Source organism: Fringilla coelebs (genome assembly GCF_963513975.1).
Source record: "Fringilla coelebs genome assembly, chromosome: 21".
NCBI classification, from domain to species: Eukaryota; Metazoa; Chordata; class Aves; order Passeriformes; family Fringillidae; genus Fringilla; species Fringilla coelebs.
The window spans coordinates 5,440,870-5,453,389 of NC_140047.1; positions in this window are offsets into that span (position 1 = coordinate 5,440,870).

Sequence of the window (12,520 nt, forward strand, 5' to 3'; positions counted from 1 at the left end):
AATAACGTAACAAAGGTCCCTGACCTCTTCAGCAGTCTCATACACCTGTAAATATTTCTCCCAGCTCCAGGAGGAGCAAAGAATCAATACTTAATGTGCTGTAATATACCTTAGTGGAAATAATACACCCAATATTCAAAGCACAATCCCTCACTCAGGTGTCAAAATGCCTGGTTAAAGCATTTTCTTCCATCCCCTCTGAAGATCCACATTTTGGAAAGATGCCTCAGCACATCTCCAACAATGATTTATCCTCCTGCTCTATTCAAGGAAATAAAGTGACTTCAGCCTCCTTGTTTAACAAAATAAAATAAAATCAGACACAAATCCAACCTGGCAGGATAAAAAAAATATATGTACATATAAAGAGAGAAGTTCTGCTTTAGAGGAAGAATATGAAATTATATTGTAAATTAAATTACAGGAACAGAGAATAATATGAACTGAAAAAAAGATTAGATCCAAGGCTGAGTTTCAATCATTGGCTTTCCTGGATTTTACTGGGCCCATGAGTCTGGCTCAGCTGCCCTCAGACAGACACAAGGGTCTGGTTAATTCATCTCTTCCTTCTTCTGTAATAAATATGACTGACAAAGAGGAGAAGGAAAACAGGAGGAGGAGAAACCTGCTTCAGATTGAAGCCTGGTAGAGCTGCAGGGCAGTTGCACCCTTGATGGGAGGGATGTGAGGGGTTTTTTTCCTGCAGCAACCCTTGGAAATCTGCCTTGTGGGGAAGGGGATGCTGAAGGACTCGGGGCTAGGTGGGAGGAAAGGGGGAAAGAGAGTATTAATTATCTAGACAAGGTAATTAATATGGAATTGGAAGGGAAGGGGCTGAGCAAATGAGCAGTCTGTGGAGGAAGATTGAGCAGCTGCAGTTGTAGAGGAGGGGGCAGCTGAACAGGCAGGTACTAAACCTCACATAGGGAAGGGCCAGGGTGGATTCTGCAGGCTTTGTGCCCTGCTCTGCTGCATGGGGAGGGGACAAGGGACACCTGGCAGGCTGCTGTGGAGACATGAAGGTGTAGCTTTTACATCTTGTTTCTCTTAAATGCATCTCTGATTCACATGTACTTAAATTTTCCTACAAATGGAAATGAGTTCTTGTTTTGGGATCTTAAATAGAAGTATCTGCTTGTCAAGGAAGCTGAGCACCTCAGCAGAGATCTGCAGAGCTTTGAGCACCTACTCTAGAGCTGCAGCCAAATTCTTTCCTAGGGGAACTGCTTGAGTAAAAAAGGGGGAAATAAATATATAACATTTGGATAAATTCATTGGAATGTGTTCATCTCCTAGAAAGAGATGTGAGGGACAGGCCACCTTCTAGTGCTGGCTTCAGGTCATTCCCAGGGTTTATCTGAAGGTACAAAAAGGCCACCATGCTGCTCTGAGTCATTGTAGAGATGAGAGCGTGATGTAATGATGACTCCGTTCAGGTTTTCTTCCAGTGAGGAAGAAAATTGACTTTATTTTTTCAATTTTTGCTGTGCTGGAGAGCAGCCTCTGTTCCAGAGAGCAGAAACACACAGGATGCACCTGGGTCTTCAGCCATGAGACAGAGAGAGTCACTCCAGGTGGATTTTGGAAACCAATCCTGGTTCCTTTCCATCCCTCTGCTAGCAGAGCAGATGGGGGAACCCTTCCACAGCCTCCATCAGAACAGTTTTGCCTCAGCCATTCTTGAGTTTTATTTTGGTGCTTTGAAAGCTGCTATTTGCCCAGAAATGAAGGCAATTCCTGGCTTGTTGGAATTCAGGACATCCCTCTGGCTGTCCTGGATTGCCCAAATCCCTGCTAGGGGGCTCAGAGACCCTGGCACAGAGCCCAAAGACACCTGTGACTTTGGTAATGACCCATGGAAAAAATTAACAACCTTATATGTGGATCTGCAAGCCATGAAAGTCTAAGTAGAATAATAATTGGTTTGTTACGGGGAGAAAAATAGATTTTTGGGGGTTTTTAGAGTGGGGGTTCAGGAGGCAAGATGGAGGGATCTGGGTGTTTCCTGTCCTTCTCCTTCTTCTTCTTGGCCTCCATCTTCTGGGTGATGTTGGCACTTTTGGATTGGTTTAAGGTAGAAGCTCCCTGTCTAACATAGGTGATGGGTATTGGGAAGTTATGGTAAATATTGTACACGTAGTTTTTAGGATAAAAAGATAACACCACCCTGGGGGCAGGCAGAGTGCCTCTGTCTATCCTGCTGAACAGACCTCGGCAGGCCAGGAGAAAGAATTTTATAGATAAGAAACAATAAACAACCTTGAGGACGAGAACTGAAGAGCCCTGACTCCTTCTTCGAGCTGGGTTGGGAAAAGAGACTTTGTGACACATCTCAGGGTCACTGTGAGCAGCAGAAATCCTGAGACTGGCTGGAGGCTGGGCAGCAGCACAATGGGCTGAAGGGATGGCAAGAAGAGAGAGAGGCGACTTTCCCCCAGGGAGGTGTCAGCCAAAAGGGGCTGGCACTGCAGCTACATCCAGAAGAATGAAATGAAAGAAATAAATAAAGGAGGCACAGCGCGTCCTACAAACAAGAACATGTGTCTGCATTTATTAACATTTCCAGAGCGGATTTAATTCCCAGCAAAGAGCTCCTGCCTACACGAAGCCCGGGCGTGTTGCAGGAAACCTCTCGTTAAGTTCCATACAAGCCATCTTCTCAGCCAGTCCTCCTGGGGAATCTTCAAACGGAATCTGTAATTTCACTGATAAATGGCTCTTTTGCAAAACACTATTTACATTCCAGCGTCAGAAAAGGCTGGCGACTCTCCCTCCCTCCACCCCTCTCCATCGTCTCCTCCCAGCGCCTCCAGGGATGGAGCTCCCGCCCACTCCAGGGAGGCAATAAAGCATCTTTGGGTCCTGCAAGGAAGGAAGGAAGGAAGGAGAAGCTGGCTTTTTCCAGGAAAAAATGCAGCTGTGGAACGGCAGCAGTGCCTTAAATGGGATCTCCCTGGATTCTCGTGGAAATAGAGAGGCATAGCCAGATTTGTGTCAAAGACTGGTATTAGGATTCTGAGGCTGTGTGGGGTTTGTTTTGGTTTTTTTTGTTCTGTTTTGTTTTTAGCTTGGCATTGCCACAGGTTTTCTGGGTGGCCTCAGGCAAGCCACTTAATCTCTTTGGGGTCCTGTTTCCATCAGCACTCACAGGATGAAGACGGCGACTTTATTTCATTTGTTTGTCCTGCCTATTCTGATTACAGCTCCCTGGGGGCAAGGATTGTCTCTCATTAAACAAAGCTGCCCGTACGTGGGGATCCCAGCTTTGGTCTGGCCTCTGGGCATACAAAACAACAAAACAACATCTGACAACCAGTCTAGACAGGAAAATAATTTGCCAGAGAAATGCAGTTTGGTCAGTGCTTCCCTTTTTCTTTAGTGCTTAACTGGGCCCTTTTTGCTTTTATTGGTCACATATCTGCTGACCCGCATTTAGGAGAGACAGGGTTTGGGGTGATTTCAATCTTTATCCACTTGCCTGGAAAAAGGAATTAAAAATCAGATCATGGCATGCTTCGTGTTCCCTCCCTTCTCACCACTGGGTTTTTTTGCAGGGCTCTCAGGGAGCAGCCAGGATGTGTTGGATGGGTTGTGACTGAGCTCTCAACAAGAAAAAAGACCCTAACAGTGAACACAGTAGAAATGCAGACTTCTGCTTGGATTTTTTCACGACAGACCTCTGGGTTTCTTTGCCAACATTGTGTTTTTGTGTTGCTGTGGTGCCCTGTGGTCAGCACAGCAGCAATTCAGCTGATTTTCAGTGGGATTGGTTGTGCAGTCTGAGCAGGTCTGGAGGTCCCTGTTGGTGCTCCTGTTCCCTCCTCTTCCTAGGGACAGGCTCACTCCTGGAATTCACAATAACCTGCACCTTCCCTCCAACCCTTCTAGCTCAAGTGTTCAAAATTCAGTTTAATTCACACCAAAAAGAAAGAAATTAAAAGAATTTCTTGTTCTTAAAAACAACAGAGAAGAATCACGACACTTTCAAAGCATTTTCAAACAAGATGGTTCTGGATACCACTAGCCTTGGGAAAAAGAACCAAGATCACTTTTGTGTGATCATTGAAATATCTACAGCAGGACAATTTTCATATCGTTGAGAGCAATAGATTTGGGTTTTTTTTTTTTTTCTTCTCCAGTGTTTAAATCTGTATTTACAGCCCTCTGAATGGAGTTCAGCTATATTTCTGAAAGGAAGGGGAGCCAATGCTCCAGAAGAAGGTTGGCTGCTTGCTCTTTTTTGCAGAAACAATAATGGCCAGGGCTCCAGAGAGCACAGAGCAGGCTCTGCAGGTTTCAGCACTGATTTCTATCCCTTCATATCATGCACAAATAGCTCAACTGTTGCATCTCAGTAAATCCTCACCTTCAGGTTGTTGGTGGTTTTAAGCCCAGTGAGTGAGGAGAACACATCTTGCCCACAGCAAAGGAAAATTGCAGTTGTAGACACCCCTGGAGTCTTGAAGATGGCACCACACAGCCAGCAGAAATTTGGTTTATTTTCAAATTGGTTCCTAAGGACACCAAGTTTCTTTTTCTCTGTCAGTCCTTCCCAAAGAACTTTTTCATAAATTAACATTACAAGCACATTTTATGCAGTGGGAAGGAACTCCAACTGGACTGGTGAAGCTGGCAGAGAAAAGAGCCTGCAACTGGTGCTGCTCTTGACCTGTGCAGGAGCTCAGCAGTGCCCAGGTCAGTGAACCTGCTGCCCCTGCCCAGCACTGCTGCAAAGCCAAGAGGAACTGGGGTCCTTCCGAGTCACTGCTGGGAAATCCAGGTTACCAGGCTGCAGGACAAAAAGGAAACTTGGCTTTCTTCCTGCTGCCTCTGGAAAAACTTATTTATTTGATGGATCACAATGACATTTAAAACCCTCACTAGGATTTATGGCTGGATGCAGGAGCTTCTGCCTTTTTCCCAAATGCTCAGTACCCAAATGAGAGCTCAGCATGTGGGTTAAATGGTTCTCAGGAGAAGATCCCATTACACCAAGGCCCCGTGCTGTGTGCTGTTTCAAGTTTCCAACAGAAGGGGATCCAATGGACTTTGTGAGGCCAGCAAATCACACCTGACTACAGAGAAACAAGCTCAAAAAGAGAATTCAGCCCTTTCCTTCCAAAACAAGAGCGTTCAGCCCAGTTGTGTCTTGTGAAATGTGATGGAAATGTTCAGCTTTAGTTCCAGGGCAAGGAAACACCAGGTGTTTGGCACCCTGAAAGAAGCTGTGAAATTGAATTTGTGTTCTCTAAACTACTTTACTCAACAGACTGGAGGGAAGGAAAGCAAGCAGGATCCTGGGCTGGCACTGGGGAGAGCTTTGAGCTGGCAGGAGAAGGATGGGGCTGTGCAGCTTCACTGCCACTGTGCCAGCCCTGCTGTGTCAGAGCCTGGCCAGGGCATGCAAAGAGGAACCTTCTCTTTTCCTTCTCTTCTTTTCCTTCTCTTCTTTTCCTTCTCTTTTCCTTCCCTTTTTCTTCCCTTCTCCTTCTCTTCTTTTCCTTCTTTTCCTTCTCTTCTTTTCCTTCTCTTCTTTTCCTTCTCTTCTCCTTCTCTTTTCCTTCTCTTCTTTTCCCTCCCTTTTCCTTCTCTTCTTTTCCTTCTCTTCTTTTCCTTCTCTTCTTTTCCTTCTCTTCTTTTCCTTCTCTTTTCCTTCTCTTTTCCTTCTCTTCTTTTCCTTCTCTTTTCCTTCTCTTCTTTTCCTTCCCTTTTCTTTCTCTTCTTTTCCTTCTCTTTTCCTTCTCTTCTTTTCCTTCCCTTTTCCTTCTCTTCTTTTCCTTCTTTTCCTTCTCTTCTTTTCCTTCTCTTTTCCTTCTCTTTTCCTTCTCTTCTTTTCCTTCTCTTTTCCTTCTTCTCTTTTCCTTCTCTTTTCCTTCTTCTCTTTTCCTTCTCTTTTCCTTCTTCTCTTTTCCTTCTCTTCTTTTCCTTCTCTTTTCCTTCTCTTTTCCTTCTTTTCTTTTCCTTCTCTTTTCCTTCTTCTCTTTTCCTTCTCTTCTTTTCCTTCTCTTTTCCTTCTCTTCTTTCCCTTCTCTTTCCCTTCTCTTTTCCTTCTTTTCTTTTCCTTCCCTTTTCCTTCTCTTTTCCTTCCCTTTTCCTTCTCTCAGTCTCACTTCGTTGCTTCCCCACCAAGCCAGGGGGATGTGTTAGCCATGAATGAGCTCAGGACAGCTGTGCTGTTTCATTTTCAGGTCAACCACTTGTCTCAGGGGGGAAGAGGAGTGGGGGTCGTCCTGGCAGGAGGCAGAGCCTGATCATTATCTGTTAATGGGGAAGTCAATTAAAAGCCTGCCATTGCAGAACGCTTTCTGATGACTCTAATTAGCCAATAATTGTGTTATCTCGTTCAGTGGTGCGATATGGTGCAAGGCTCCACAAAATGGGGTGGGGAGTCCTTCAAGCAGTGGCTATTCCTCCCAAAATTTGATTTCCTCACAAAGCCACCAATTCTTGCAAGATCTTTTTGAGATTGGAGGGAGCTGTTTCCCTGCAGCTCAGAGTAAAGCTCTAGAGAGAATTTGGATTCAAATCCACCTCCATGACTTCCCAGCTCACATGGCTCCCAGCACCACGTACTGCCTGTTCCAACCCCACTCCTGGAAGCTAATTCCTCCAGATATTGTACAGGAAACTTACACTGCTGTGGTGGCCTGGACTCCACTGGTTTGCTGAAGTCCCTTTATTAGTGCTAAATCATTAAACTGTGAGCAAAACATCCCTGAAATCTACTCACAGTAGTAGTAATAATAGTGCTTATAATAACAGCAGCGACACCGCCTTGGTCTCCTGTGGTAACTTAGTGTGGATAATTTCAAAACCTTCAATAAGTATTGAGAAATTCTTAAAATGCATCCTGGGACTGGTAGGAATGGTTCTCCTCTTGCAGGTGTAGAGGTGGAAGGAAGAAGCATTACCAGGCAGGAGCTGGGATGCAGATGAGGCTTCCTAGAGGGAAATATTACTGGTACCACATTTGCCAAGTCCTCCACGCTGGAGTTTTTATGATAGGAATTTTTATCCCACACTGCAAAAGCAAGTGCATTCCTGAGGAATATCCCTCACTGTGGGTACCTGCCTGGTGCTCACACTCTCAGAGGGAGATGCACAACAGCAGGGCTGGGCTGCAGCAGGGCGAGAGAGGAGGAAGCAGAATCAGCCTGGCCATGGCATCTTCCAGCTCTACTTTCCCACAGCCCATCTCTTCCAGACACTGCTGCACCATTCCCTTCTACTGACCGTGTCAACCCCAACTTTGTATCTGTTAAACCTCAGGTAATTGCTTTTAGATGGGTGTAATTAAGAAGCCATTAGTGTAAAGTTTCATTTCAGTTTATGCTTTGGTCTCCATTTGAGCAGAGAAATATGAAATTAAGGTATTAGCTCCTTTCAGAGAGATGAGTCATGAGCTAATAAGTTTCAAGAGCTGTTTCTCAGCTGTAATGATTTTCTTTTTTTTTTTTTTTTTTCCGAATATTCTCCTCCTCTTCCCAAATTCTTGCTTCTGGATAATTCCGTTTTAAAAGAATAAAAGGGGGAGTATAACTGAGTCAGTGAGGAGCTGCTGCTAAAACGACAGCCAGAGAGACAGCAGCATTTGTGTAGAATTTCCCCAAAGCAGCCAGGGCTGCACGTGGTGACAGCACAGGATCTGGGTGACACGTCCAGTGTGAAGGGGACATCCCACACACAGAGTCCAGCTGTGCTTTTGGCCAGGAAGGAGGAGAGCAGTGAGTGGACAGAGAGCCCAGGGAGAGAGCAGGGAAGGTGCCTGAACTTCCCAGAGTGGAATAGAAAGGAGGGATGGGATTTAGCCCAGGTGTGTGGCGTGGGAGAGCCCAGCCCAGCTGCAGTGCCAGGGCACACCATGTCCCACAGGGACAGAGGCATGGGGCTGAGCAGGGAGTGTTTCCTCATTGCTCCCTCCCAGGCTGAGCCAGCAGCCTGTGCCCAGCCCATCCCTGCAGCCTCAAGTCCTTCCAAGCTCAACCAGTGGCTCACTCTGCCCACTCCTGTGAAAAACACGTTCACTCTCCTGTGAAAATGTAAAAGGTTTCATAAAGAGCAATGTGAGACCAGGACCATGGAGCAAAGGCTGTTATGGCCAGGTGCAGCTTGGCACTGAACCAAGAGCACCCTGTTATTTTCAGGGATACCCCTGAAATGCCTTTTAATTACATCATGTTGCATATTCATAGAGCCTGATGCCCAGTAAACTTCTCCCCAACCTAGTTTACATATTTTCACATGGCCCCTCCTCGGGTCTGCCTTTTTAGAGTATGTGTATTCCTGGATTGTGGTTTTAGCCCATTTTCATCATCATCTTCATTTTTGGGCTTTGCTCCACACTGCCTTCAGACTGTGAGTGCTGATAGTTGGCAGATCTGTACAGGTGTCCTCATCCTCTGTGCACTGGGTGTTATCCCATCCAAGCGGGCATTTCAACACAAGCAGCTCTTTCACCAAGCTTAATTAACAACAGAAATAAAAACTTTATACTTTAACACATATAAAATCCATTTGAATATTTGCAGAAAGCCAATATTATCATATGTATCTATAACTCCCTGCTGTCCCCGAGGAGTACCACCTACCTGGCTGGAGCTGGGAGCAGCTCAGCTGTGCCAGGGCACCCTCCGGGCACGCACAGCTGGCCAGATGTGCTGATGTGCTGGCGCTGGTGGGGAGCAGCTGAGACACCCGGAGGGGACATTCCCTCCTCCAGCACGGTGCTCAGCTCACAGCGGTGGCATTCCCAGAGCTCAGCCAGTGACAGTCAGGCGTGTGTGAGCCGTTAATCACGGCTTAATTAAACTGCTCACTCTCCAGCAAAGGGTGCTGCATGCCAGGAAGGGAGAAGGGGAAGAGGTGTCCTTAGTCTGAGGCAGTGAAATGCTTGTGATCATCAATAATGCATGGCAGTAATGTTCCTGTATGAATTGGAAATGCCAAGCAATCAAAGGCCATATGTATTTAGCTTAGATCCACATGATGTCCATGTATTTTTAATGGTGTGGCATCTTTGAAGTGTGTTTATGAAGCACAGTATTCCTCTCCGTGGCTGTGGAGGGGAAAAATCACCCCTGGCTGGCAGGAATGCTCTTCCTCCCCTCCCCAGGCTCTGTGAGGATGAGGATGCACCACTCCTGGCAGGAAGGAGTGGAGAAGGACCACCCTGAACCCCACACTGACATGTTCCTTCTCTCTAACGATGAAAATAGCTTGTTAGAAATTTGTGTAAAATCTCTGGTCTACTGGGAGCAATGGGTGATTTCTTAATATTTTCTAGAATATTCTTCTCTATATGAATCTAATGTCAGTCTTCAGTTGGTTTGATCATTTCCAGTACATCTGTAGGACAGGTTTAGTTCACTTGTTTTCAAGCTGGGAAATAAATGGGAATCAAAATATGGGACTGGGAACATCCATCTCCAGGTCAGTATCCTGAAAAAGGGAGGGAATAAAGGAAAGAAAAAACAAATCCCGTACCTGCTTAGCAAGGCTTTTAAAATGTTATGACAGCTGACAGGGGAAGTGGGAGTCTTTAAATCAGTGCTAGAGGTCTGTTTTAAAGTGATGCATTCTCTTTCAGCTGGGAAGTTTTGCAGTTGTGCCAGCTTATGTCTTCAAAATGAAGACTCAGATGCCTGAGGTTTCTTTGAGAGCTGGGAAGTTTGAAATGAAAATGAAATTCACCCGATTCCAGCAGTTCTGTTTGTTTATTTTTTTTTGCTGCTAATGTGGTGTTAGGCTTCTGTTTGCAAACATTTCTGGGGAACTTCTGACCTTTGCTAAGTTACCAGCCGCACGTGATGGTGGGACCCTTGAATATCCCTCTGTTTCTGAAAGCATTTCTGCCTGGCTCAGATGTCACAGTGTGCCACTGGTGATCCCCCCACGGATGCTCCCTGTGGCACAGCCTGGTTCCAGCAGAAACACGGGGTTTAGCAAAGCCAGAAGAGCTCCTGAAAGCTGCAAATCTCTGATTCCAGCAGAGATTTTGGAGAACAAAACAAAAGTGACCTTGCCATTGTAAAGCATTGGTGGGGAGTGTGCTCTCTCACCTCACTCAAGTCACTGGGGAGACCTCCCTGGTTTTTTCCAGCTGCCTTGACTGTGGCCCCTTGTCCTGCTGAGATAATGGAAAAGGCACAAACGCCTCAGACACTTCCATGGACGCGCTCCAGAACCAACAAAAAGCAAAGAAGATGGGAGAGGAGGGTGGGGAAAGGGCAAAGAAGGTGTGTTCATACAAAACTAATTCTTTTGAGTTGCCAGCCTGCTGAATTGGCTGTTGGGTTATGTAAGAGGAGTCATTGTGCTGGTGTTGAAAGGGCAGCCTTGCTCCCAGAGCTGAGCACACCGCTGGAATTTTAAGCAGGCAGGCCGAGGGAGGGAGCAGGGCCCATCCAAAGCCATCCATCCTGCTGCCTTCCTGCTCTCATCCCAGCTGAGCTGGGCACGTGAGCAAGGTCATTCCCTGCCAGCCCAGCCAAGGCTGCTGGCCCTGCTCTGCCTCCCCCTTCCCACCCCAGCCCTTCCCCTGAATCACAAACACCCCGTGCTGCTGGCGCTACAGCAAAATTAACAAACAGCCTATAAATTTTACATGAGTTCCTGAGACCAGACAGAAATTAATTTGATGTTGTCTTTTGATAAAGATGTAGCCCCCTTTCTCTGACTTTAATTTGTTGGCTCCCCCCACCACCGCCCTTCACAAACACATTTTTTTTTTTTCTCTCTCGAAGGTTGCAATTTGGTTCTTGTGATAATAGAAGGGCATAAATAAATAAATAACCCACTTCAAATAACCCCTGGCTTGTAAATAGGAACAGAGAGAACACCATCCCCAGAAGAAAAAAAAAAATAAAATAAATAACTCAGATCAGTTCCAATCAGAATCAGGTTTGGATTAGCTGGGGGTATTCTGTGCACAGGCTTTGGTTGCTCCCCACAAGGCCCCAATTTCCCAGGCACAGCTCAGAGGGCACAAAGGATGAGCAAACCCAATAATCTCTGGATTCTGAGGCAGGAGAAGCTGCACAAGGAAGAAGCTCGAGGCCATCACCGGGTGGTCATTTTGAGCACAGAATTACCTGGGTTTCTGTTACCTGGGGCTGCATTTCTCTCCTGGAGAGGCAGCAGGAGCTATTAAAATGTGTTGGCATTTAAGGGATTGGGAAGGAGGATGTGCAGAGGAGGGAGGGAACTGAGGAGTGTGATGAACCACTTTCAATACTCCAGTGGAAGCTCATGTAGGAATTTGTCCTTGAGTGTTCCCCAGTCCCTTTGGCCATTTTGTTAACAGTGTTATTGAAGCCCTTGCAAGCTCTGTACAAACAACAGCTGGTATTCTCTATTTTTCCAGCAGTTATCAGTGATAAGAGCTGTGTTAAGAACATTTCTTTAAATATATATTTGCAAAAGAAGCTAAAGAAAAGTGTCAAAGGACAAAATGCACTTCAAATCATTTAGAGTTTGAAAATATATTTGAAAGGGGAATGAAAGGAAAAGAAAGAATTTAAAGAAAAGTGTTAGCCTATGTTTAATCTGGAGCACTGCATTTGCTTAAGATCTGAAGGTCTCTTCTCAAAGTTATTTAACCTCTTCACCTAGTTTTACTTTAAGCTGATTTTAAAATGAAAATGCTGATGCAAAACAAAGAAAAGCTTAGTACAAAGCACTTCGAAATCTTTTAAGAAAGTTCTGAAGTGTTTAAAGATTTTCAAAATTCTTTCTGTTCCTTTTTTTTGGTCCAAGCCTCCTCACTGAATTTGATCCCAATTCACTGTGATTTTCAGTTCTTTGACACTAAATGTTTCCTTTATTATTTCTATCATTTTTCAAAGGGTACCCAACTCATGCCAAGGCATCCCATGGCAGAGAATCAGCTGCCTCTGCTCCATTCTGCCTCTGATCTTCAAATTTCAGCTACCTTCCCCCAACAGATTTTCCTCTTTGCCTCACTTGGGGTTTACATGTCATTGATTCAGTAATTTTGCCACTTAGAGGGTCTCATGTCTTCTGTCCTCACACCTCTCCTTTCTTTTCTCCGCAGTGCCTGCATCATCTCTTTATAGCACCAGAACTGAGTCCATAAATCCAAATTTAAGGGTTTTAACCACAGATGGTGGCAGTGCTGATGGACTTGGCTGTCTCCAAGGATTCCTCCCAGCTTTGCCTCCTGGAATGGCTGAGGTTTCCATTCTAGAAGCTGACTCCCCCCTGCACTCCCTTACCTTTCCTTTCCTCTACAGACAACAACAGAACTGCTGAGAAGAATATTTTAGATATATATTTTTAGGAGCAGAGTTTAAAGGACACTTTGCAAGGCAAAAAAGATAAGAGCGTGTAACAAACGTGTGGTGTCTGACTCTCTCTTGGAGACTTGCCTTTGATTTTTCTTGAATTGTTTTTTGTCTGAATTTTTAATATAAAGTGTTAGGCAGCTTGTCACTCTTTATGTATGGAAAACATAATACTCTTTGATGTTCTCAGTTACTGTGTCATGTTTATGTGCTCTGAC